The following is a 25,938-nucleotide window of genomic DNA, read 5'->3' as shown; positions in this document are numbered from 1 at the left end:
CCCCAGTGCTGCTCCACCTGGTTCCCATCACCCCTGCCCCAGTGCTGCTCCACCTGGTTCCCATCACCCCTGCCCCAGTGCTGCTCCACCTGGTTCCCATCACCCCTGCCCCGGTGCTGCTCCACCTGGTCCCCGTCTCCCCTGCCCCAGTGCTGCTCCACCTGGTTCCCATCACCCCTGCCCCGGTGCTGCTCCACCTGGTTCCCATCACCCCTGCCCCAGTGCTGCTCCACCTGGCCCCCGTCTCCCCTGCCCCGGTGCTGCTCCACCTGGTTCCCATCACCCCTGCCCCAGTGCTGCTCCACCTGGTTCCCATCTCCCCTGCCCCAGTGCTGCTCCATCTGGTTCCCATCACCCCTGCCCCAGTGCTGCTCCACCTGGCCCCCGTCTCCCCTGCCCCGGTGCTGCTCCACCTGGTTCCCATCACCCCTGCCCCCGTGCTGCTCCACCTGGTTCCCATCTCCCCTGCCCCAGTGCTGCTCCATCTGGTTCCCATCACCCCTGCCCCAGTGCTGCTCCATCTGGTTCCCATCACCCCTGCCCCGGTGCTGCTCCACCTGGTTCCCATCACCCCTGCCCCAGTGCTGCTCCACCTGGCCCCCGTCTCCCCTGCCCCGGTGCTGCTCCACCTGGTTCCCATCACCCCTGCCCCAGTGCTGCTCCACCTGGTTCCCATCTCCCCTGCCCCAGTGCTGCTCCATCTGGTTCCCATCACCCCTGCCCCAGTGCTGCTCCACCTGGCCCCCGTCTCCCCTGCCCCGGTGCTGCTCCACCTGGTTCCCATCACCCCTGCCCCAGTGCTGCTCCACCTGGTTCCCATCTCCCCTGCCCCAGTGCTGCTCCATCTGGTTCCCATCACCCCTGCCCCAGTGCTGCTCCACCTGGCCCCCGTCTCCCCTGCCCCGGTGCTGCTCCACCTGGTTCCCATCTCCCCTGCCCCAGTGCTGCTCCATCTGGTTCCCATCACCCCTGCCCCAGTGCTGCTCCATCTGGTCCCCGTCTCCCCTGCCCCAGTGCTGCGCCATCTGGTCCCCGTCTCCCCTGCCCCGGTGCTGCTCCACCTGGTTCCCATCACCCCTGCCCCGGTGCTGCTCCACCTGGTTCCCGTCTCCCCTGCCCCAGTGCTGCTCCACCTGGTTCCCATCACCCCTGCCCCAGTGCTGCTCCATCTGGTTCCCATCACCCCTGCCCCGGTGCTGCTCCATCTGGTTCCCATCTCCCCTGCCCCAGTGCTGCTCCATCTGGTTCCCATCACCCCTGCCCCAGTGCTGCTCCATCTGGTTCCCATCACCCCTGCCCCGGTGCTGCTCCATCTGGTTCCCATCTCCCCTGCCCCAGTGCTGCTCCATCTGGTTCCCATCACCCCTGCCCCAGTGCTGCTCCATCTGGTTCCCATCACCCCTGCCCCAGTGCTGCTCCATCTGGTTCCCATCACCCCTGCCCCGGTGCTGCTCCACCTGGTTCCCATCTCCCCTGCCCCAGTGCTGCTCCATCTGGTTCCCATCACCCCTGCCCCAGTGCTGCTCCATCTGGTCTCCGTCTCCCCTGCCCCAGTGCTGCTCCATCTGGTCCCCGTCTCCCCTGCCCCGGTGCTGCTCCACCTGGTTCCCATCACCCCTGCCCCAGTGCTGCTCCATCTGGTTCCCATCACCCCTGCCCCAGTGCTGCTCCATCTGGTCCCCGTCTCCCCTGCCCCAGTGCTGCTCCACCTGGTTCCCATCACCCCTGCCCCAGTGCTGCTCCACCTGGTTCCCATCACCCCTGCCCCAGTGCTGCTCCACCTGGTCCCTGTCTCCCCTGCCCCAGTGCTGCTCCATCTGGTCCCCGTCACCCCTGCCCCAGTGCTGCTCCATCTGGTCCCCGTCTCCCCTGCCCCAGTGCTGCTCCATCTGGTCCCCGTCTCCCCTGCCCCAGTGCTGCTCCATCTGGTCCCCGTCTCCCCTGCCCCAGTGCTGCTCCATCTGGTCCCCGTCTCCCCTGCCCCAGTGCTGCTCCATCTGGTTCCCGTCACCCCTGCCCCAGTGCTGCTCCATCTGGTTCCCATCACCCCTGCCCCAGTGCTGCTCCACCTGGTTCCCATCACCCCTGCCCCAGTGCTGCTCCACCTGGTTCCCATCACCCCTGCCCCAGTGCTGCTCCACCTGGTCCCCGTCTCCCCTGCCCCAGTGCTGCTCCATCTGGTCCCCGTCACCCCTGCCCCAGTGCTGCTCCATCTGGTCCCCGTCTCCCCTGCCCCAGTGCTGCTCCATCTGGTCCCCGTCTCCCCTGCCCCAGTGCTGCTCCATCTGGTCCCCGTCTCCCCTGCCCCAGTGCTGCTCCATCTGGTCCCCGTCTCCCCTGCCCCAGTGCTGCTCCATCTGGTTCCCGTCACCCCTGCCCCAGTGCTGCTCCATCTGGTTCCCGTCACCCCTGCCCCAGTGCTGCTCCATCTGGTCCCCGTCTCCCCTGCCCCAGTGCTGCTCCATCTGGTCCCCGTCTCCCCTGCCCCGGTGCTGCTCCATCTGGTCCCCGTCACCCCTGCCCCAGTGCTGCTCCACCTGGTCCCCGTCACCCCTGCCCCAGTGCTGCTCCACCTGGTCCCCGTCTCCCTTGCCCCAGTGCTGCTCCACCTGGTCCCCGTCACCCCTGCCCCGGTGCTGCTCCATCTGGTCCCCGTCTCCCCTGCCCCGGTGCTGCTCCATCTGGTCCCCGTCTCCCCTGCCCCGGTGCTGCTCCACCTGGTCCCCGTCTCCCCTGCCCCGGTGCTGCTCCATCTGGTCCCCGTCTCCCCTGCCCCGGTGCTGCTCCACCTGGCCCCCGTCTCCCCTGCCCCAGTGCTGCTCCGTCTGGTCCCCGTCTCCCTGCCTGGGCCATGCCTTGCTGGCAGCTAGAGACAGCCTGACCTGATAGGTAGGTAATTGAGGCTTCTGCAGGGTCAGCACAGCCACTTCCCCATGGCTAATGGCTCAGCAGAGGCGGATGTGTGAATGGAGCCAGCGGAGGTTGCTAGACACTGACAGGCAGACAATGCCGCGCTGCCCTCACTGGACCCTGCCTCCCAACAAAGGCCTGCTGGCACTGAGCCAGACAGCCAGTTAGGGGCTGGGCAGTCAGGCAGCGGCACAGAGCTGGCTAACGGGAGCCAGCTGGGCACACGGGCAGCAGAAGGGCACACCCGAGAGCTGTGGAATAGAATGGCAAGCAAAGGGGGAGAGGCCACGTATGGGTGTGTGCATAAGCGCCATGTGTGTACGGGCAGAAGGGGTCAGGCACACTCAGCACAAGTGGGGAAACTGCTACGTGGACACACAAAACACATGCATATGCCATGTGCACACACTCAGACACATCCCACCATTCACAAGTACAGCCCACCCAGTCACCTCCTCACATGCACACACACCCCATCAGCTCACACAAACATACCCACAGGGCTGGCCCGAGGTGTGGCAGGGCCTGGAGCCCCCCTGCCTCCCCCATGCTGCAGGCCTTCTGCCCCCACCCCGCCATCTTGCTCCTGTATCCCCTCCCTGACCAACCAGAATGGGGATCGCTCGAGGCAGGTGGGCAGCAGCAGGAGATCCCCTCCCCTCAGCCCCCAAATGCCGGCAGTGCGCGCAGCAGCCTGTTCCACTCCACCACACTGCACCCTCCTGGCCCACGAAGCCCCACTCCTCCACGGGCAGTGGAGAGCGCTTCCCGGTGCCACGGAGAAGCAGGGTGCAGCGCGGTAGAGCAGAGCAGGCTGCCGCCCGCGCCGCCTGCGTGGTGAGTGCAGGAAGGAGACCAGTGGTGCTCCTGATGCCACCTGCCCGCTGCCACCCGGTAATCATCCCCACTGCCATCCATAGGGCCTGGGGCAGCAGCTCTGGGGCCCCAAAAGCACAGGGCCTGAGGCAGCTGTCCCAGTTTGACCTATGAGCAAGACATCCCTGTGTGCACATTCCATCCACTCACAAACACACACACACACACACCATTGTACACACACCATTGTACACACACACACACACACACACCATCATACACACACACAGAGGTGGATTATTCACACCCTGAGCGGCATAGTTATACCGAAGTAGTTTGTAGCGTGGACATAGCCTCTGATCTGGCTCCCTCTGTGCAGGGAATGCACGGCCCTGAGGGCCCCACCTCCAGGCCCCCGCATGTGTTCCAGGCGGCCCTGGGGCGGGTGATGAGTAAGCAGCACCGGGTACAAGACCACACTTGTCTAAGAGCTCCCCTGTTACAAGATTGTACTGTCAGAATCACAGAGACCTGTCGACAGCCACAAACACCTGCAATGCCCCACGAGCGCTCACACATCCAGGCTGCTGGCCCCAGTGTGCTAAGCTGTCAATCAACAAAGCCCATCCCCCGGCCCCCCGTGGGGGAGGCACTTCAAGCAGTTCATACGGAATCTGGGACCCCTTTGAAACCCCACATCCTGCTTATTGCAATGCAGTGCCGTGCCCCCTAGCGCGGCACTGGGGCTGGCAGTGACTGCTGGGGAGAGAACCTCCTACTGAGCTCCCTCTCTGCTCCCTGTGGGACAGCCCCCCAGCCCCCCAGCCCCACGCCAGTGCCACGTCCGTGGTGTGGGAGTCAGATTTTACTCTTGCTTCCCAGGGGCAGGAGGGGAGTGGGGTTCAGTGGGTTAGCTCAAAGGGCTGGCAGCCAGGACGCCTGGGTCCCATTCGCACTTCTGGCCGGGGCCCAGATTCCCCATCCATCCCCATCTGTCTGGGCTATCAGGGACTCCTCCTCACCCCCACCGATTCCCAGTACAGACCTCTGCCCGGCCAGTCCAGCAATACAACCCATGCCTAGGTGACTCCCCCAGTACAGCCCCACGCCCAGCCGCTCCTCCAGCGCAGCCCTCTGCCTGCCCAATCCTCTCAACTTCCCCCTGCACTGCTGACCCCCCCATGCTGCCATTCCCTCAGTACACCCAGTCGGCCCATGTGCCACCCCCTCCCAGACCAGCCAATTTCCCAATACAGTCCTTGGCCTGGCCAATTCCCCCCCAAAGCCAATCCCTCAATACAGCCCTCCATCCAGCCAACCTCCCTGTGTGCTGCCCCGGCCCAGCCAGTCCTCCTCCTCCACACACAGCCTGGCCAGTTCCCCAGTAGAGACTTCTACCCAGGCAATCCCCCTTCCCCTCCCAGCAGATCCCCCCAGGACAGCCCGTAGCTAGCCAAACCCTGCATCCCCTCGCCAAGCCAACAGCCCAATCAAACTCCCCTCCCAGACACCCTAATATACACCTGCCCCGCAACCTCCCGATACACCTCCTGCCAGCTCATCACCAAGTGCCTCCCCTGCTCAGCTGATCTCCCAGTAACCCCCAGCCAGACAACACTCCCAGAGTAAGCCCTGCCAGCCAGGCAGTTCCTCCAGTACACCCCCCACTGCCCATCCGTCTGTGCGCCACCCCAGTCAATTCCCCTCCATTCAGCCCCCACCCAGCCAATCTGCCTGAGACACCTTCCTGGTCCTTGTGACCCCCCAGTTCAAACAATCCCCCCATACCTCTCCCCTCCATGCACCCCCACACACATATCCTCCAGCCCAGCTTCCATACACCCTGCAACACATCCCTGCCCAGCAACACTCACAGTATGAATACTCTACACCCCCAGTCTCAAGGATCCCCCAGTACACACGCTCCTGTCAGCTGATGCTCCAATGCTCCCACCCATCAATTACTTAGTAACCCCCCAGGGCAGCTGATCTCCCTAGTACATCCCCCCTCCAGCATGGGGCTGCCTGACAGGCATGTAGGCGGAGGTTCTCTGTGGAAGACTGTTGCTTTACCTCTCCATCAAAAGTGGAGTGGGGTGGGGGTAGATGGTAGGAAATAGAGAGATCTCTTCCTCTAATCTGCAACACTTATGCTAATGAAGGAATTTCTATTAAGTTTCTAATGATCTTTGTCAGTTTCCATGGTTTAAAAATAACCCCCGATTAGTTGCCATTATCCATGCCATAACAGCCCCATTCAGGGCGTGCCAGCACTGGTATCAATATTTATCTTAAAAAGGCGGCGAATTAATGGGATGAGAAGAGCGTCTCCCCGTTCATTACCGGGGACGCACGCACCTGAGCATGTAGGGAGGGGGAGCAATTGCTCTCTCGTGGCACGAAGAAACCCCCAGCCAGCCTGCAAGTCTGCTTCAGAGGGAGGGCTCCCATCAGCGCTCACACCTCAGCCAACGTCCGGGGCCTGCCAAGCCTCCGCCCCGCTGGCCCCTCTTGGGCTGGGTGCTGCTCACACGCCTGCTCAGACGCCCCCAGCTGAGTCCGGGGCTCTCTACCGTTCAGGGCGCTGCACAGGCGCTCTTGCCAGAGACTGGGGCCGCCTGTTGCGCAGACTGTTAGCCGACGACAGGGTGCTGGGAACACTCAGGTTAAGACAAGTCCACTCAAGCTGACACTGAAGCATGCTGGACACACTCCACCGGGCTCCCTGTGGATGGCTCCTGCTCCACGGTTGCAGGGAGGGGCAGGGGACAGATGGGGGCTCACGATCATGCTCTCCCCGCCATGCTCTGCAATGTTCCCAACATCACTACACAGCAGAGAGGACTCTCCCTGCTGTCGGCCTCCATCAGTGTCCTTTAGGAGCGAACTAATTAGCTGGGCCTGGAGAAGCTCCACTGATCCCCAGTGAGGTCTGCCCAACCCCCTGCCTGGATGGCGCCCCCCTACCCAACCCAGCAGCAGGCCAGGCGGGCAGGCCTGCAAATGAGCACGTGTGAGCCTGTGCCCTCTGCTGAGCAAGTGGCCAGTTCACACGTAGCTGGAGCCCAGGGTTGAGGCTGCAAGAGACTTGCTTGTCAGCGCCTGGATTAGCTTGTCAGGCTGAAAGCGAAGGGGCTGGTGAAGGGCCAGTGAGAAAGAGGCGGGGGGACACAGTGCGACAGGCAGCCACGCACACCTGACTGCAGAGGGGAATTTCATGCCTCGGGGACGCAGCGTGTATGCCGGGATCTCTGGCCATGGCCAAGATGCAGCTGCTTCTCAGGAAGAGGGTGCAGAGGCGGTTTATACAGGGATCCCACAGCTGACGCTGAGATGGGGCCATCCCCAGAGCAGGGCATGGGGGCTGTTTAGACAGGGACCCTTCACCCAGAGCTGAGGCGCAGCAGTCTTTGGGGCAGGTGTGGGGCCATTTATGGGGGGACTGCTCGCTCAACACTTCCACATGGCTGGGTTTCACATCTCCGCTCGGAGCTCAGTAGCCTGGGAATATGAACCGAGCCCGGCAGCGAAACCGCAAATGGGATTTATTAGAGAGATGAAAGGGAATGAGGACAAACGGACGTGAGATGAAGGGAATCCTTCCAACTCTCCTGGGAAGGTTTCATTAAGATGTGGTTTAATCTGCTCTGCCTCACACAAAGCTGAGGGTATCAAAACAAAAAGCAGTCAAGTAGCACTTTAAAGACTAGCAAAATAGTTTATTAGGTGAGCTTTCATGGGACAGACCCACTTCTTCAGACCACAGCCAGACCAGAACAGACTCAATATGGTCTGGTCTGGATATGGTCTGAAGAAGTGGGCCTGTCCCACAAAAGCTCACCTAATAAACTATTTTGCTAGTCTTTAAAGTGCTACTTGACTGCTTTTTGTTTTGACAGTATATAGACTAGCACGGCTTCCTCTGTTACTATTCAAATCTGAGGGTGCAGCTGAACTGGGTGGAAACTCAGCAAGTTGCCACTTCTAGAGTGGGGCACCAGAGAGGTTTACACTGTGGCCCCTCACCCATCAGCGAGAGGAAGCCACCTCCGAGAGCACACTGCCCCAGCATTGCCTTTCAGTGCAGGGAGAGGGAGTGTTCCATAGTCAAGTGCTCTGGGCTTCTCATACACCCAGAGTTAGATACACAGCAGTCACTGTAAACACGCACACTGGCATGTACAGGCCCAGGCCCCAGCCATATATACTGGGGTACGTGTCATTCATGCAGCATGCCTAGATAGATAGATGATGGCTGTCTAGCTGATGGATGGCTGCATGGAGATGGAGATAGAGCCAAGGTACAGATATCGGTGACAGAGTGTGTGAGGTAGAGAGCTCAAGTGTGCGTGTGGGCTAGACGGGCAAAGAGAGAGGACATGGGGCTCAGAAGAAACGATATGGGGCAGGAGCGACAGACAACGCTTACAGGGATCGACGTGTAGGGGAAGAGAGAGGCAGATTGCGCAAACCTCTCCATTTCTGCCCCTCTGCCCTGCCCTCAGTTAATCCAGCCCCATTCTCACAACTTCCAGGGGCCCAGCTAGGGTGTCCCTGGGCAGCTGTGGGCTGGTGGGAGCAGTCAGCCAGGTCCCCAGGATTTATATCACACCCCAATGTCCCATCCAGTGTCCCCATGTTCTCATTGCCAGCTAAACACCCAGCAATCACACCTCCTCCGGCCCAACCCCACAACTCTCTCCCCATCTGACTGGCCTGGAGCTCAGCCTATTCCACCAGCTTTAGGACATATTATATTTATAATTAGGTTAATAGTTAATAGCTAGATCCCTGCCTATGTTAATGAGTCTCCTTAGGGTGTTTAGTGCTGCCACCAACCAGGGCTGCCTGTTCTCTGATGGGTGGTGTGCAGGGGGCTGTTACTGCCCTCCCCAGGGAGTCACACTGACCCTGCTCCCGACTGGGAGGCTGGGGAATGCATCATCACGCCCACCAGCTCCTCCCTGCTGAGGAACTCCCCTAGCCAAGATGCTGGAGATTCTCTCTCCTCCCGCTTCTTCTGTTCCATCTGCAGGTCTGGGAGGAGGAAGGCTCTAGCCCTCAGGCAGCCAGGGCTGGTAATCAGGACTAAGTTCTAACCCGGCCCTGGGGCAGGCCATACTCTCATTCCCATTTTACAGCTGGGGAAGCTGAGGGTCTCGGCGATTAGCCCCAGAGTGCACAGGCTGGATCTAGCAGAGCAGGGACTTGAACAGTGCACTTACTGATCCTTCCATCTGCACGTGCCCTGGCCCCAGTCAGTTCCATTCTTTAACCCCTTGTGTGGTAGGTAGGTCGGTCTGACTGTGGCTGATTACCTGAACCCCTTGCCCAGTGAACCTAGCCACGTCTAAACTGAACGGAAAGCCCCTGGGCCTCACAGTCACAGGTCTGGGACTGGCACGCTTGGCCAGTCCAGGTGGAAGAAAGCCTTCTCTCTGGGAATATTCCACCAACATCCTTCCACTGGGGCAACCTGGCCTGCGAGGGTCCTTCTGCTGGCGTTCTCCTGGCTGAGTGATGGGGCTGGTTCTCACCCGCAAATGTGCCTGCACCGTGAGACACTGAGGTTCAACTGTGCACTCTGCTGTTCCTCTCTGCTGGCAGATCAGCCTACGTTAAGCACACCTGGTTCTCAGGGTGGGCAAGACATTGGGAGTCTTGTTTTCACTAAGAGAAAAGAGGCAATCTTCCCTGGGGGCAGGGCCCACAGGTGGGACCATCCTCCAGAGCACTCTGAGGCAGGAGGACGGGGAGTTTAGCCACAGGCTCAGTGTGGGGCTGCACAGCAGTCAACTGAAGGTGGCAATGGAACACACTGGCTTGAGCATAGCAGGTGCCAGGACTCCTGGGGGTGCAAGCCATGGGCCTTGGCAGTTGTCAGTGCAGCGATGTGGCTTTGTGGGGGCTGTATTGTGTGGGTAGGGAAGTGATGTCATGGCTGTGCTGTGGGTGTGAGAGAGCAGGGAAGTCGTGCTAAGGGGGCTGCGTGTGTGGATACAGATGCTGTGTTCAGGGGGCCCTGTGTGTATGCGTCTGTGCGTACCAAGGCTGTTAAAGGGGTTGTGTGTAGATTTGTGCTGGAACGAGTCACACCTTGTGTGCCCTGCAACCTGGGCATTTCCCAGCTAGCTAACCTGTCCGCAGGCCCCCCAGGAAGAACGCTCCCTGCGGCGTAGAACTGAACTGGGTGAGCAGAGTTGCTGCTAATCCCCATGCGGGTGCTGTGATGGGAGGTGGGAGCAGACAGGACTGGTTTTGCCATAATCCCATTCCAAGTCAGGTTAAAGGGCAGTGATGCCAGCCTGGCTGAGCTGGAAGAAGTGTCCCTGCAGTTCGACAGGACTCTTTTTAAACCGACTCACGGCTGGGCTACGTGTGGACAAATTCACCACCCCAGGGAACTGGTGCCCTGCCAGGGGCTCCAGAGCTCAGGGCGTTTGGAATGGTGGGGGATCTGGACAGGAGGTCTCCATCCCTCCCATGACCGGGAGCTGGGAAAGGCCTGTCCCTTTAAAAGAAGACGAAGAGGGGAGATTTCCAGCAAAGTTGTACTTACTAGAGAATCCTGCACATCACTTAATTACATCCAAGGAGCCTGGTACTGTGCTGAGAGGGGCCCGACCCTAAACAGCCGTCCTTCCAGAGGTGCACCTGCCACAGGAAGTGCTGGGGCTGGGAGGCAGCCTCAGGCAAAGGGGTGGAGGTGGGGTAGGAGGGACCAGCAGGGACAACACTCTGTCCGTACAGCCCTCCAGACACACACAACCCCTGCACAACCCCCCCAACACAGCCCCCACAGCTTGTCCTTCCCACAGACATGCAACTCCCCCAGCCCCCCACGCACGACAATGTAAGAATGTCCGCACTGGGTCAGAGCAAGGTCCTGCTAGCCCAGTATCCCGGCTGCCAGCGCCTGATGCCCCAGGAGGAGTGAATAAAACAGGTGATCACGAAAGCGACCCCCCTCGCGACAGACAGAGGTGAGGGACATCATTCCTACCTACCCTGGCTAGGAACCACTGATGCACGTGCCCTCCATGAATCTGCCTGGTCCTCTTCTGAACATACACCCAGCTCCTCCACAAACACACACAGCTCCCGCCACACGCAGCCCTCAACACACACCTGGCGTCTCCAACACATACAAGAGCCTCCCCAACAGCTAGCCCCTTCCCCACGCACAGCCCCCAACAGGCGCACAGCCCCCCAGCCCCCCCCATAGCTAGCCCCTTCTACATATAGCCCCCAACATGCATACCATCCCCCCCACAGCTCCTCTTTGCCCCCCACACACACGGCGCCCAAGAGGCACACCTCCCACAGAGCCCCCCACAGCTAGCCCCTTCCACACACATGCCGCCCCTGCCCACAGGGCCCCCAACAAACGCAAACACAAACACAGCTCCTGATAGCTAACCCCTTCCACAGACAGCTCCCCCATTTCCAGCCTCCAACACACACACAACAGCCCCTTCACACATGCAGCTAGGCCCCCCCAGCGAGGCCCCTGCACACACACACAGCCCCTACAGCACACACAGGTCCCATCCACACAAACCCAGCTACCCTCCACACACACACAACCCCCCTCAGTGCAGGTTTCTATTCACACCCCCCCAGCTACCTCCTTCTTGCCTGAAGGGATGTGCACTAGAGCGGCCAAATAGGAAGTAAAGGAGTGTGTGAGGGAGTGAGGACATTGGGGCGAGGAGGGGGACCCGAGGAGCTCTGCAAGGTGACTCGTGTTGCCATGTCTGCCAGGTGTCGAGGCCCCAGGCCCAGTGTATCCCACAGCCAAGCGACAGTGCTCGACCTGAGCAAACATCCTGCCAGCTGAGAGGCCCGGTTCCCTCCGCACACCCTTCCCGGGGGGCGGGGCGGGGGCGTTAGCTGCAAAGGGGGCCGTGCTCATGGACGGAGGACAATGGGGTGGGGGAGAGACAACCAGGCCAGGGAAAGAAATGAGCTTTCCAAGGCGTCTTACAGGGAACTGGGAACTCCAGGGAGCAAATACCAAGCAGAGAGTTGAACCCAGAACGTACAACTCCTCTCCTGCCCTCTGCTCCTGAGGAAGTGCTGAGACCCCCGGCGGCTGGGCTCTCCCAGCCCCCCGCCCCCAGCGCTGGGCCCTGCGGCTGCTGCGGCAGGTCCTTGCTTTCATTTGCCAGCAGTTTACCATGTTTCCTGTATTTGCTTTTCCTGCGCTTTTTTCTCCCCCTCCCCCTCGGCTTTTTCTGACGTTTTTGCTACATTTTCCCTCTATTGGCAACTTGTGCTGCATTTCGCTCGCTCTTGTCCATCGCTTTTCTGCCACTTCTTGTCTTCCTTTTCCTGCAGTGTTTCTACTTCTGCAGTTTTCTCTCTTTGATCTGAATTCTTCCCCACCCCTCTCTCTTCTGACTTCCAGCAACAAACACGCAGACAGAGTCAATCTCCGCAGCACCTGGAAGTGCTAGCTGTGCGTAAAGAAGCTGAGCTGGGAGCCAGGCCTTCTGGGTTTTAGTTCCAGCTTTGGGAAGAGAGTGGGGTGTAGTGAGTCAGATCAGAGGGGGCTGAGAGCCTGTGGGAGAGTGAGGTCCAGGAACTGGAAGAGTGGGGCTGGGCTCTACAGCTAGATCTGGAAGGTGAGTAGCTTCTGTGTGGTTAGAGCAGGAAGGGCCAGGAGGCAAGTATCAGAGGCAGCTGAGTTGCCCTGTATCTTCAAAAACAATAAGTGCTGTGGCACCTTATAGATGGACAGATATTTTGGAGCATAAAAAGACCCGCTTTGTCAGATGCATGAGGCAGGATTCTGGGGTTTTACCTTCAGTTTAGGAGGGAAGTCCTGCTGAATGCCTGGGGGCGTCCGTCCGATAGCTAAGAACGGAGCTCAGGTGTCCTTTCCCATCCCACTACTGAAATGAGCAGCCCGCACTCCCTTCCTGTTACATTCTGGGCACGCACCCCGGAGCTCTTCCTGGGCGCCACCCCTGAGCATGGCTGTGCTGAGAGTGACACAAGAGAAGAGAAAGGGAAGGAAAGCAATGGGTCCTTCCGCCTGCCAGGGCTCCAGGGCCAGCAGGAGACCTGGCACGGCACTGACAGGGTGAGACAGTGCTAGCTGCCACTGCAGCTAGCCAGCCAGTCCCCAGACACTGAGCCACGGGCGCTAACGAGGGGAAGAGTAACGGGATCAGGCACGCTTTCGCAGCCAGCCAAAGCGGTCGCTGTCAGGGACAGCCTGTCATCTGGAGTTGGCGCAACATTGCTCCTTTCACACTAGGTGGGCATGTAGCCTGGACAAAACTGTGATTGGCGGCCATGTCAGCTGAACTATCTGCTGCTGAGTCTTTGTGCCAGGACAGAGGGGACCTAGGGGGCGGGCTGGGCGTCCTCCAGGGAGGACTTTGCCTTCAGAAAGTTCCCAGCTGCTTCCGAGGCCAAGGGATAGAACCCAGGAGTCCTGCCCCCACAACCCCTGTCCCACCCATTAGATCCCACTATTCCCCCAGGGCTGTGGGGGAGAGCCCAGGAGTTGCAGCTCCCATTCCAATGCCCTAAGTATTGGGCTATGCTGTGCCCCACACTGGTGATCTGATCCAGGACTGCGAGGAAGGGACGGGGCTGATAAGGAACAGATCCCTGGCTGCACATAAGGCCAGCCCAGAGCAGTGCAGGCAGCACCGGGGCTCTCTGTGCCCTTCCTTATGTCTGCGGACCAAACTCAATCTCGGTCACTGTGAGTTCCAGCCCCCGAAAAGTCAGTGTGTGCCAACGCCAACCTCCCACCTGCTGCATGGCTCTGGGCTCAGCCAGCCAGTCAGAGCGTGTGCGAGTGTGTGCGCGTGGGGATGGGTGCGAGAGACAGGGAGAAAGTGCATCTCCAGGAGCACGGATCTCTGGGCGTGTGTGGAAGAGCCTCAGCGTGTGCCAGTGCCTGTTTCTCCATGTGTGTGTGAGCGCACGTGTGAATCTCTGCACGCGTGGGATAGATGTGTGTGTACCTCTACATAGCTCCCTGTGTGCGTGTACTTCCAAGTGTATCTCCGTGTGCATGGGCGTGTCAGTGTGCATGTCTGTACACCTCTCTGTCTCTATGAGAAAGCGCGCGCGCGCGTGCGTGTGTGTGTGAGAGAGAGTGAGCCTGCCGGCATCTCTGCGGGTGAGAAGGTATCTTGGTGGCTCTGTGTGTGTAAGAGGGCATGTGTATCTGAGAGGCTGTGTGCCTATCTCTCTGTGTGTATCTGTGCACCTGCACATATCTACGTGTGTGTGCACGCGTCTGTGTGCACATACGTGTATCCCTGCGTGTATGCAAGTGTTTTTAGCCATGTCCATTCAAACGTGTGTCTGTGTGTGAGAGAGAGACCTGGGGGGGAGCCAACACAGGAGGGTTTGTTTGCAAGAAAAGGGGAGGCAAGATCATCCCATGCAACAGTATATGCTCAAGGCTTCCCTGCTGGATCTTCCAGCCTTTCTGTCAGCCCCCAGCTCCCCCTGCTCTAACCACTACACCCCACGTGCCTCCCAGAGCTGGGGACAGAACCCAGGAGACCTGACTACCAGCCTCCGGCTCAACTAGTTCTCTTTGGGACTTCGCCCCACTACCTGCCCAGTGACAGGGCGGGTGGGGCTGGATGCTCATCCCTGCCCAGTGTTTGAAGGTTTCAGGAGTCGAGAGAGGAAACACCTAAGGAGATGTCACTGGCCATGACAAGTCTTGTGCAGCCCCCTGCTCCTGCCTGGCCCAGGAACCACTGAGCCAAGCCGGCGTGGGGATGGCGTGGGGCACCGCACACATTGTGAAGAGCGCGCCGGGGCGATGTGGGCAGGAGGGGGCTGGGGAAAGGGAAGGATGCGTTGGAGATGTTGGCTCAGACGTCAGAGGTACAGCAGGAGGCTACGAGGGCAGCCCAGCATCAGAATCAGGGCTCTGGTGTGGGGATGTGATGATGTTCTTGTGCAACAATCAGGTCTATGACTGAGGGGGAAAAGCCTGTCCCCCAGTGCTGGGATCAGGTGTGTGTGCAGGTGTAGGACGTGATTGTCTCCCCCTGCTAAGTGCAGGTCTATAGGGAGGTGAGGCAGATGGGAGGTGGCTGTGTGCCCCTGCTAAGAGCAGGTCTATAGCAAGGTGAGGCAGATAGGAGGTGGCTGTGTCCCTGTGGTAAGAGCAGGTCTATAGCAAGGTGAGGCAGATAGGAGGTGGCTGTGTCCCTGTGGTAAGAGCAGGTCTATAGGGAGGTGGGGCAGATAGGAGGTGGCTGTGTCCCTGTGGTAAGAGCAGGTCTATAGGGAGGTGAGGCAGATGGGAGGTGGCTGTGTCCCCCTGCTAAGAGCAGGTCTATGAGAGGGGAATGCTGTTGCCTCTGTGCCAGGATGAGGCCGACAGCGGGGGACGTAGTTGTGGCCTTACACAGGACCAGGGCTTTATTACATGCTGCGCCTCAATCCCTGGAGCTCTTGGCTCCTCAGCACCAGGAGAGCAGCGCAGCCAGTGAGCCAATTCTTTCTGCTCCAGTTGTTGCCCTGTGCGAAGCCAAAGCCTTGGAAGGCTCTAGACCAGCGCTGCCTTTTACCTCCCCTTGAGCAGACCAGCGGGCGTGCCCGGGCGTGCTGTGGCCATCAGACACCCCCAGCTGGCTGCAGCTCTCACAGCTGCATGGCTTCCCCCTCCTGGAACAGCCCAACGCTTGCCCACAACGTGCATTTGAGCCCTGCAGGGTGCAGCTGCTTGGGCAAAGCCTGCGGCGTGCCTCATTTCCCTTGCAAATCACAGGCCTAAGCAAAAGCACCCCCTGGCCCTCCTGCAATTACCCATCTTAGAAAGGTGTTTGCGCTGGAAACGTCAGTAGAAGTGGTGCCAGGAGTGGTGGGCACCCCCCACTCACATCTTGCCCTGGGGCCCCCACAGTCAGCCCCTAAGCCATGTAGGGTCCAGACACTGCTGGAGATGCAGGTCAGCATGTGCTCAGGGTGGGTGTGCAAAGAGGGGAGTCAGCACACAATGCAGTGAAAGAGAAAGGCGCGCGCGCACACACACACACACACACACACACACACACACACACACACACACACACACACACACACACACCAGGCCTATCCCCCCACCTAGCACTGCCCACAAAGCACTAGCCCCTCTGGGTAAGCACACGCCTGGTCTGGTACACACATGTATGCACTATCACCTGTACACAGAGTAACACACACATGCACTATATGAAGCACACAGTGCAGAGTGCACACAGGGGCTATCACACCTCATGGTGTAGCATGCACACCCACGACAGACTCACACGTACCGTAGCCCCCTAACAGCATGGGGAGCCCATGCAGGAGCCTGACCGTCAGTACCTGGCACTGCAGTTTTCTCTTGTTCTGCTGCAAACACTGTGAAAAAGGCACCTTGTGTCTGGGGCGGAGGGGGCTAGTCGCTAGCCGGGAAGTTCCCGTAATCCTTTGTCTACAGGCGACATCACATCCACTTAATGGACAGTAGGGGACAGTGTCTGTAAAAGGCAGCCTAGAGCCTGGACTAGGAGGCTGGGGGCAGGTTTGGCCTGGGGTGATTAGCAGGGTCTGGGGGGAGAGAGAAGCAGATGACATCTGTCCCCAGCCTGTCCCCAGCAGCGCTGTGGTTGGAGTGGAGCTGCAGCAGGGGAGGGGTGTGTGCGATCCATTAGTGGTCTCTCTAAGGAGAGGCCATCAGCTAGGGCAGGTGGGGGGGCACACGCCCAGGGACCCCACGTCAGCTCCAACCTCCACTGCAGCTAATTGTCTGGGAAATGACCCATTAGAGGCTGTACAAGGACATTAGGTCTCATTAGTCTCATCCTGTTCAGAACAACAACCGCTGCTGTACAGGGAGGGAGGCAGACCGTGCCTCTCCCTAGCCCTTGTGCTGGGGCATCTCCACCTGCTCTCCCAGCATCCCAGTCTGCTGGAGTCACCTCCTGGGAACAGAGGTCCCCCATCCTCTGCCTCCCAACTGCTCCTCTCTCCCCCTTTTTCAGCACACTGCCCCAAAAACCAGCCAGGGCCTCACTGTCCCAGAACTGGAGTCCCGCTCTCGAACCCACGGCTCTGCCACTGCCCCCCATGGGTCCCAGCTACAAGCCCCCAGATTCTGCCTCCTCATCTTCCAGGCTCACCATGGACCCCCCCGATGCAGCCACATCCCCATGCTCCCCCCAGCCACTGGGCCCCCTCTGGCTCCCTCTCGGGGTCCCCATAGGCCCCTTACTGCCATCCTCATTGCCCATAGCACCTGAAACCACCAAGCTCCCCCAGCCCCAGAGCCCACCACGGGCTCCCAGCCACTGCCCCTCCCACAAGCCACACCCGAACAACTGGGCTCCTCCTCACCACTCCTTGCTTGGGCCCTGCAGACCCTGGCCCCCCAAGCTCCCCAAGCCACAAAAAACTCCCCTCCCCAGTGGCTCCCGGACACGTACCATCCTTCCACCTACCCCTGGGACGGCCTCTCTCCACCGCACTCCCCTCCCCGACTCCTCAGGCACCAGGGCCACCTGTCCCTGGGCCCTCTCAGCCATGTCTCTCTCTGCCCTTCAGAGCGAGGGGGAGCGAGGCCACTAATGAGCCCCAGAGCTCCCATCTCTGCAGTACTCCCGAATCTCTGCCGTTTCCACGGCAACCCTAATACCCAGCGCCCTCCCTCCACCTGACGCCTGCCCTCCAGATGAGCAGGGGAATTAACCCCTTGCGTTCTGCAGCCATCCATCTGAGGGACAACGGCTGCTGGGGCTGCAAGAAAGGGCTGGTGGTGAGGGGTGGTTGAGGGAGGCATCATCAATGCTCAGCCTGCAATGCAGCCAATGGGCCTGGCCAGCCTGGTAACCCTCTGCCACCTCCACTCTGCAGCTCTGACCCATAGGCCTATCCAGCCAGGTAACCCTCCGCCCCCTCCCCACCAGCCCTGACACGTGGGATCTCATCTCCATCCAGCACTAAGCAGCTATCCAAGCCTGGAGGTGGAACGCCCCCCGCACGGTGCAATCCCTCCAGGCGGGTGTTTCTTTCTTCCCGCTCCCACGTCACATGTCCCTGTCCTGTGCTCTCAGAGTCCTGAAGGGAGACAGCACGCAGACACCACCTCCCACAGGCGCTGGGACTCGGGGTGCAGGGGCTTTGGTGGTGGCCCCAGCTTGAAGTGGTTTCCATTGGATACAGGGTTTGCAATTTGATTTCACAGCTTCCAGCACCCTGTTCTCCACCATGCGAATTATTTCAGTGCCACTGGCACCTCCCGCCATTGGAGTAAAACCCCAGACCTCGTACGCAGCCGCTTGAGACTGGACGAGGGGACAAAGGCCCCGGTTCCTGTCCGCCCGCTGCTGCGCCAGGCATTCTCTTGCCCTGGGGGTGGGTCCCACAGGCCCACGTGCCCTTTTTTGTCGAATGCCCCCGTCACAAGCCCTGGCCTATAGCACATGCACACGCCCCCCATGCACACGCACACTCCTGTGCACACACTCCGGCACACGCATTCTCCCTTACGGACCCTCTCACCCAAGAGAGTTCAGCTCTCAAACAAACAGCTCCTTACAACAAGCGTCGTTCCGCCTCATAAGGCTGGGCAGAGCAGCCTAATAAATCCCCTCCCATGTTCCGCAGCCAGTCAGGTGGAGCTGACACACACTCTCCGCGTCGATCCCCCTTCCCGATTCCCCAGGAAATCACTTTTGCCCGGCTCTGCAATTCCATTGTGCTGCGTCTGTCGGAAACACACACTCCCTGTGTCACACTTCACCAATTACAAAGTGCTCTCCCCTCACGCCAGACAGATCTGGTGCATCGTCCCGTTCCCACCCCCCCAGCCCTGATCGTGGCCCCCTCCCTCTGCCCCACAGCACTACTCTGGGACTGCCGCTGGAGCTACAGAATTACCGACCCGAGCGCAACGTTGTGTGCCATCTCCCCTCGCCCCAACTCATTAGCCACAGGAGCCCAGTCAGCCGGGTATTCCATGCCCCTGCCGCCCCAGATCAGCCACTCGAGCCCATTTAACCTGGCATCCCTCCTGCCCCCTACCTCACACGCCCAGATCAGCCCCATAAGCCCATCCAATTTGGTATCCCCCTTGCCCCTCCGGACCAATCCCATGGGCCCACCCAGCTTGGTATCACCCCCCACAGACCCATCCACCTGGCATCCCCTGTGCCTCCTCCACTCCAGACCAGTCCCCATGGGCCGATCCAGCCTGATATCCCCCACGATTAACTCCTGGGCTGATCCAGCCCAATATCCCCCACGATTAACCCCTGGGCCGATCCAGCCTGATATCCCCCACGATTAACTCCTGGGCCCATCCAGTCTGGCATCCCCCTGCCAACAGGTGTCAATAGGGTGCTTGTGAGAAAGAATTCTTATTCCTTGGATCCCCTGGGAAACACCGCATGGGAGGGAGCAGGACTCCTTTCAGCATGCTGGGGATCATCCCCCAGTGCCCAGAAGCCTGGATTCAGTTACCCCCATACTGACTCCTGGCCCTCTCACTAAGCCAGGCCAGCTAGTGGAGGCTGAACGGGGAGCCAGGAGCCTATCCCCAGCTCCAGGAGGAACGTGGGGCTAGTGGGTAGAGCTGGGAGTCTGGATTTGGAGGCTCCTTTCATAGCTCTGTAATTTCCCCAGGACTTGGACTCTTCACCTGTTACCAAGTCTGGAGCTGGGCTCAGCTCCGCAGTGATGGGCACCTCAGAAGTACACCAGGGGCCAGGCTGTGCCGGGGGGCTGACAGCTGGTAGATGAGGGGGATCCAGGGAGACACACAAAGCCCTTGGCAACCTGGACCTCATGGAGCTGCCCATTCCCTAGCACGCTGTGGGAGGCAGGGCCTGTGAGGGTCTCAGGCTAGCTGGGCTCTGCAGTGACCCCAGCCTCCATGCATGGCAGCGAACCACGTGGGGAGCAGCAATTAATTAATAAAACCATCTGTGCATGAGGCCCATAAATCCTTGGGGTGCTGTAACGTGGCACGGGGACACACCGTAAATAGCGTCATGGCACCATAACCATGGGCCTGAGCTGGGGCTGCCTTGATTAGCATATTAAACTGCACAATTGAGTAATAACTAATAAGCAGGTTAATGCTGTAAATCGCCTGCTGGCCAGGAACTGATGGAGGCTCCCATTTGCCAGAGGCCTGGAGAAGAGGGCAGGGGTCTGTTCCATCCTTGGCAGGACAGAGCACACACCCAGCTCCTACTCTCTGACAAGCCTGATCTCCTGCTGTAACCACTAGGGACCCTCCCAGAAGTGGAAGAGGACCAGGAATCCTGGATCCCACCAGCCCCTCCCTGCCTAGAGGCAGGGACAGAACCCAGGTGTCATGACCCTCAGCTCTCCCATCTCTTAGCCTTGCATTTCCCCCATTCTGTAGGCTCCCACCCCCACCGCCAGGCAGCATGGTCATGCTTTTCAGGACTGTGTCCTCAGCCAGCCATCAGGGCCTCTGCGTCCCTTGGATTGTCTGTGTGTCCAGTGAGCAAGAACAGACAGATCAAAGTGTCCCCCCATTCCCCTCTGGGGAGGAATCTGTCCTTGCTTTGATGTGCGTCTGCAAACCCTCCCTCCCCCTGCTCTCCCTGCTGGATACTGCAGGCTCAGCATCTGCCTGCTCACTGGGGGAATTTAAGGGGCTGCTCTGCCAGAGCTTAATGACAGATGAGCAGACTGGGCTGGGAGTGGGGGGGTACATTTGGCAAGGCCAGGGAGATCCTCGCTTCCCTCGGTATCTCAGAGCAAGAGGGGCCTGGGGAACCCGCATCAGCATTACAGGGAAGGTGGCAGATGAGGACTGAAGGAGTGAAAGGATGGGAGAGGGCAGGGCTGGAATGAAAGGAAGGAGGAGGAGGAGAGGGGAAGGAGATGAGGAAGGAGTCCAGTCCAAGGGGGGACCAGGGGGAGCAGGTCTGGGGAGGGGCAGGAAAACAGCAGAGAAGAAAAAGCAGGATGTGAAGGTGGGCTAGAGGAAAGGGGAAGAGAGGGATGGAGACTAAGGAAGACCTGGGAGAGGGAAAGGGAAAAGAGAAACCCCTGAGAGCTGGCAGGAGAGGAGGGGGCAGCACCTGGCCTGTCGTGCCCCACGAAGCCCCCTTGAGAGGTGGGGGGCACTGGGTGGCATGACTCACGCACAGCTGGCGAGAGTGGCGGCAGAAGGCTACGGGGGGTGGCGTTAGCCCCTTGTGTCCTTCGGGGCGGTGGGCTGGGGGCATGGTCTAAACACACCCACCTCACTTGAGCCAAGGGAGCAAGCACAACGCAGCAAGGTCTTACACCCCCCGCCCCCCTGCAGCACAGTGCCCCTAGGGCCATACTGGGACTGAGAGGAGAGTGCCCTGCCCCCTAGCTGCACAGCACCCCCTAGCGCCAGCACTAACGGAGGGGAGAGACCCCCCCCGCCCTTCCCTCTGCCCCTTCACTTCAGCCATGACCCCCAAGAGGAGGGTCTCCCAGCCACCACCAAACAAGGCCCCAGGCCCTTTAGAAGAGACTCCAACCCACTCAGACTCCCAGGCCATTTCAGCAGCTCCAGCCACACCAGCAACCCCCCGGAGAGAATCCCCCACTGGGGTCCCCTCGTCCAGCACCCCCGCTTCCCTAGGCCACCACAGCAGCTGGGGAGGGGGAGGCAGGTGGCAAGCAAAATGTACTGCCAAGCTCAGTCTTCATGAGTAACAGAACCCCCATTTGGATCTGCAGAAACTCGCCCAGGTCTTTCCTCCCTCCCAGCCCCGCAGGTGCAGGGGAGCTCCCTCCTGGTCAGGGGCAGCTAAGAGGGGCTGCTTTGCTCCAAAGACATGCGACTGGCAGCTCCACCACAGGCAGGAGGGGAGGCCCCCCCACCCAACAGCACCCAGCAAGGGCCCCTCCTTTCACACTAGGTCAGAAGAGCCAGTGAACAACAGCGCCTTACAGCTCACACCCAGCCCTGCCCCCTCCCGGGGTAAAGGTGGGGCATAGAGCAGAGAGATGGAGAACTGCCCCACAAACCATGTTAGTGCTGGGGATGGAACCCAGCAGGCCCAGTCCCGTTCCCCTCTACTTCTGATCACTCAACCCTGCTTTCCTCACCGAGCTGGGAACAGAACCCAGGAGCTCTGGCTCCCAGCACCCCCTAACTCCTGGGGGAGGGAGTGCCATGCTCAGAGGCAGGTGGAGGACCTTGTACAGTCAGGCCATGGTGGGGCTGTTTGGGTCCTGAGCGTGCACACCCTGCTGACCTGGCTAACTAAAGTTGCTCTCATCACTAGGCCAAGGCCTGGCTCATTAGCTAACAGGGATGGAGGCCTGGCTCAAGATGGACACCAACACTGAAACCAACCAGGCAGCACCACAGGGGGAGTCACACCAGGGGCAGTATAGGGCCTCGGACACATGTACTACCTCACTGCAACCATAAGACCCCACTCCTCTTCCAGGGCCAGGACCTGGAGCCCAGGAGTCCTATCTCCCAATGGTCCCACTCTAGCAACTGGTTCTCCCACTCCTCCTTGACCCAGGCAGAAAACCACTCTTCCCTGTAAGCTGAGCGCTTGGGTGGCCGCCCAGCAGAGGTTGTGGTGCTGCTCAGCTGATCAGCAAAGTGCCCCCAGCCGGCAGCCTGGGTTTGTCCTGGGGGTGCCCTGGTGCCCATAACTAAATTTATTCTGCTCATGGATGACACAAATTAGAGGGAACCCAGGAGTCCCGGCCCCCTCGCCCCATTCCGGTGCACGAGACCCCACTCCTTCCCCTCCTCAGGGGGAGTAATCCTGCCGCCGGGGCAGGGGGAACTGACGACACTGAACAGAGAGGTGGGAATGGGGCCTTTGGAGGGCCAGGTGTGGGGGGGGTCAGGACACCCCAACGTGGTGGTCCTCATTCGATGCCCCCCCAGGCTACCAGCAGGTGGGGGTGAGGCTTCAGTGCTCCCCACAATCAAGTGCCAGCAGGCAGGCCCCAGTGCTACCCAGTGAGCAGGTGGGGATCGCTACCTACTTACCACATGGTGTGAGTGGGGGTGGGAGGAGTGAACAGCTAAAGCTCCCCCCCAGCTGGTCTCATTTTCATCCTTCCCTTTATCTCTGTCCATTGCTCCTTTTGCTGCTTCTCCTTCACCCGCCTCTCTCCTTCCTTCCCCCCTTTCTACTTCCCTCCATCTGCCAACAGGCTGAGACCTAAAATCCAGCACATAATTCATGCCCAGAGGCTGGGGGGCCCTACCCCATCTCCCTGTGGCACAGACCCCCCCCACCAGCTGGGGGCACACACCAACTTCTCATGACCCAGGGGGTTAAGGATGGGCAGGCTGGCAACCAACAGGATGTCTCCTAGTCAGGGGATGGGAGCCAGGACTCCTGGGTTCAAGCTGCAGCTCTGAGAGGGGAGAGAGATCTCGCGGAGTCCCTGGATCTTATAGGACACATCCTAGCCCAGCTCCGTGCCTCAGTTTCCCGTTCCGTACAATGGAGTTACCGTTCTCTCTCCCCCAGCTGGTGGGCGCATTAGCTCTTCGGTGCCCTCTCTGATCCTCAAAGCGTCATACAGGAAGGTGTGATGGGGGAGGGGATAATTTGCCCTGAGTGAAACGTTGCCCTCCAACCACCAAAGTCTCACCCCATCACCTGAGACTGGCACATCCCCATACACCTGGGGCAGGACCTAGGTAGCTGACTGCAGGGTACTGCACGCCTGGGGGGATTGTGTCTGTATAAGGCAGCTAGTACACCCATTCCTGAGAGTAATTCTCTCCTCTCCAGCCTCCAACTGATTCTCACTCCATCCCCAGCGTTCCCCTCACTCACCTCCTACCCCCATGCCTGGCCCCGGTGCTCACCCTCTGCCCACACACTTCGGGGTACAGCTGGCACAGCCCCCCACAAACCCACACTTCAGCTCATTTGCTTGGCGAGCACAAAGGTTTGGGGCAGTGCCCCGGGAATGGGGAGGATCATGTTGGGAAGGGGGGTACTGCCCTCGGGGATGGAGGCTTGTGGGGTAGAGGGAAACGAGTGGAGTTTACCAGGGTTCAGCTGGTGGTGAGTGGGGATAAAGTAGGTGCTATTGGGGGAAGAATACAGGCCAGGAGGAGTAAGGGGCTCCACCAACTCCAATCCACGGGCCAGGTGCACGAGCGCTCAGGTGGATGCCCCCCCTCCCCGTGGGCCATAGCAGCCCCAGACACACAAGTGACATTTGTTTGAGGTCAGTGCAGCAACCAGGAGCGCCCCTCCCATGCTTGAGTGTGCCAGGCTCAGCTAGGGCACACTAAAGATGGCGGCACCTGCCCCCCACCCGCCACATGAGTTTCCGCATGAGTGTGGAAGAGAGGGGATACACTGACAGCCCATCATTCCCTCCCCCACCCATGACACGAGTAGGTCAGGAATCAGCCAAGTGCCACGGAACCACAACACATCTTCCGCCTCAACATCTGAGACAAGTTTGCCAGGACTCAGCTACACAGAGCAGAGGGGATGCAGTGACCCCCTGGCCCCCCAGCCAACCTGTGACACAAGTCTGCCAGCCAATGGCAGCGAACTGAGAAGTTGGCCAGGCACAATAACCTCTCTTCCTGGTGACCAGCCAAGCCTGACCTGAGGCCCCTCCCCGGCCTCTGAAAAAATGGAGGGATGGGGGAGGAGAAGGATGGGATCAAGAGTGGGAAGATCCCATGGGGGTCGGGGGAGAAGGAAGGACTGGAGAGAGACGTGGGGAGAGGAGCCACTGGGGAGAAAGAGGGCGGGGGTGCTGCGGGGGGAGGAGGAGGAGGTAGGCTGGGGAGGGTTCTGTGAGAGGGAGGAGGGGAGGAAGGGGACTGCACTGTGAGGGGAAGAGGAGAGAGGGGACCCTGGCAGGGAAGCGGGAGGTTGGGACACTGAGGGAGACAGACCAGGAGAAGGAAGGTTTCCTGCCACCTGGGGAAGGAGGGCTGGGTAGGGGGCTGTGCACGCTGCGGGCGAGGAAGGGTGTGTGGTGAGTGGCACTGTGTGAGGGGTCGGGGGGCGGGAAAGACGGGGTGCCACAGAGGAAGTGGAATCCCCAGCTGCCAGGCCCACTGCAGGTGCAGGAAGGTCTGCAGTGGAGGGCGGAGGAGGCCGTGGGAAGGGAGCCGGCAGCTGAGGGGTAGCAGGGAGGAGGGTGCCCGCTTGGGGAAGGACGTGTTGACGGAGATGGGAGCCACTGCGGAGGGAGGAGGGTGGGGAGCAGCGGGGCAGGGGGAGAAGGTCCTGGACGAAGGGTCCCCACTTACGGTGTACATTGCTGGTGAGGACGATCTGGTGGTTGGTGGTGATGGGCGCTGCATGTGGGGTGCAAAGGGGATTCCAAGAGGAGGCCATGGAGAAAGGCCTGTGGCTGTGGGTTGTGGACAGGGTGCAGGGATTCAAAGGAGGGGATACCGGAAGGGATGCCAGGGGAGGTTGTGTGGAGGGGGAAGAAGGAGGGAATATCAGAGGAAGGAAGAATCTCCACTTAACACGGCTGATGGCAGTGGGCACTGTGCAGGGGGCCAGATGGAATGGAGAAAAGGCAGAAGACACCAGTGGGAAGGAAGGAGCGGATCCCGGAAGAGCCCCCATGTACTGCAGCCACCAGGGGTGAGAAAGGGCCTGTGGTTGAAGGTGAGGAGCACCGTGTGGGTGCTGGAAAGCAGGGGGTGCTGCAGGATGGAGGACGGTCTGGGGAGGAGGGCGAAGGCTATCCTGGAAGATAACAGGGGGAGGAGGGAAGTCAGGGGAAGGGGGCAGAGGTACCAGGAGAAGAGAAGGGTACCTACTTACTGTGGCCACCTTGGGTAAAGAAAGGGATGTGTGACTGACAGTAATGGGCGCCACAAAGCGAGGAAGCAGGGATACCAGGAAAGAGAGGCTGGAATACCGGGAGAATACACATACTAGAGAGAGAGAGGAAAGAAAAGTAGGGCTGAAGAAGGAGAAGGAAAACCAGGGGAGATGGACGACTGGGGAAGAAGGAATACTGAGAAGAGATGAGGCAACACATGGTGGGAAGGGGAACTACCAGAGGAAGAGAAGAAGGGATACCTGGTGGGCACATAGGGGGAGTAGGGATATCAGTGCAGGAGGAGGGTACAGAGGAGGGGATACATGGTGGGTAAGGGGCAGCAGGGGTGAGTAGGAGATACCTGCCGGGTACGTGGTGCTGGGGTGGGGATATCAGCGCAGAGGACGGGAATGGAGGAGGGGATACCTGGTGGATAAGGGGGAT

At 59.9% G+C, this 25,938-nt stretch overlaps 1 protein-coding gene across 5 annotated transcripts in view; it reads right to left on the bottom strand.

Annotated features, from left to right (window-relative positions):
- The window catches only part of NRXN2 (neurexin 2), a 302,332-nt gene that overhangs the window by 113,344 nt on the left and 163,050 nt on the right, over positions 1-25,938 (bottom strand). The window lies entirely within an intron of this gene.

Source organism: Carettochelys insculpta, chromosome 11 (genome assembly GCF_033958435.1).
Source record: "Carettochelys insculpta isolate YL-2023 chromosome 11, ASM3395843v1, whole genome shotgun sequence".
Taxonomy (NCBI): Eukaryota; Metazoa; Chordata; order Testudines; family Carettochelyidae; genus Carettochelys; species Carettochelys insculpta.
The sequence above is the reverse complement of the archived record's forward strand: the minus strand, read 5'-3'. Positions and strand labels throughout refer to the sequence as shown.